Here is a 1,275-nt window from a genome sequence, read left to right as displayed (position 1 = left end):
CTGTCAACATCTCAGTACACATGAGGACGATACCGCATCACATTCCAGTGTTTGATAGACGAGATCAGCGTGTCTTGTCCTTTCTGCATTACTGAGAGAAATCACAACAATGGACACCTTGTGGTGAAGATACAAAAGAGGATCACAGCACTATAGCTCAATCCTAATACTGCATCAAATTGATCACCAAAGTTAAACCATGTGGTGAAAAAAGGGATATATATATATATATATATTTTTTTTTTTTTTTCAGCTAAGAATTACTAATCAAATTATATAGTTCTAAGGCTCTGAGCTGTGATTGGCTCACAGACCTCAATGGGTGTGGTTTATTGGTAATGCAATGCTTTTGGGAGTAACAGGCTGCATTTCTGTAGAGTGGACGCTGCATGGGCTGCATGATTCTGTCCCAGGAGGGCCGCTTCACGTGCTGCTTTTCCTCCGAGCTCAGCAGTTATTTCTCTGATTAAGACATGCAGATCTGCAGAGAGGAGGCTGTTAGGCCATAATTAATCACCGGTTTAAAACGTCTCCCGAAATTGTGTGTGTCTCATTGTAAAGTAGTAGAATGAGGTGTTGTCTTGTCCTCTGTTCACAAAGGTGTTAACAGATTGAATTTGGGGTTCATCCAGTCTGTGTGTCCGTGTGTGTGTGCAAGCAGAAGGCTGTGCCTACAGTAGAACTGAATGGCGGCAGATCTTTAGGCTAACTGCACTCCTCTTTTGCTCCCCCTCACTCCCATTTCATATTTATTTATTTATTCCTGTTGCCATGGTATCACACCTGGATTCTGTCTGGCGCTCATTGCAGAAAGGCTCCTGCTGGTTCACTGAGTCCAGTCAAACTTCACCAACACAAACGACAGCAAACGGCAAACTGCTCCAGCAACTGTACAGACTGTGTGTTGGAGGTCCATATGTATCCCTTTGGGGAATGTGTCCTGTGGGTCTTTCTGGGTCTCTTCTTGCTTCCCAATAAAGATGAAACAAACTGAAAGGGTCAGTCTGGTGTCTGTTCATTGGATAATCACTGAATCATGTTTCTCACACAATACTCAATAATACAGATGTTGCACACAGCAGTCAATGGTTGTAAACTACTCAGTGCAGATCTATAGATTTATAATTAGGCTAGTCAAGACAATGTTTTTTTTTGTTTTTTAGCGAAACATAGCTTGGTCTCATGGCAGATCACTGTTCCAATTCACATTTAGTTCTTCATCTATTTTCTGTTTGTGAAAAGGTCCCCACAGGGCTTGAAAAGGGGCATCCAGGA

General features: G+C 42.3%; 1 protein-coding gene across 1 annotated transcript in view; it reads left to right on the top strand.

The window, feature by feature from the left end:
• The window catches only part of chst11 (carbohydrate (chondroitin 4) sulfotransferase 11), a 48,923-nt gene extending 47,934 nt beyond the window's left edge, over nucleotides 1-989 (top strand). Inside the window, exon 4 of the transcript XR_006026389.1 lies at nucleotides 1-989. This exon is cut by the window's left edge and continues 103 nt beyond it. The gene's annotated coding sequence lies outside the window, so the exon portion shown is untranslated.
• Nucleotides 990-1,275: the final 286 nt, after the last annotated feature.

Source organism: Alosa sapidissima, chromosome 22 (genome assembly GCF_018492685.1).
Source record: "Alosa sapidissima isolate fAloSap1 chromosome 22, fAloSap1.pri, whole genome shotgun sequence".
NCBI lineage: Eukaryota > Metazoa > Chordata > Actinopteri > Clupeiformes > Clupeidae > Alosa > Alosa sapidissima.
This window is presented reverse-complemented; position numbering and strand designations above follow the sequence as displayed.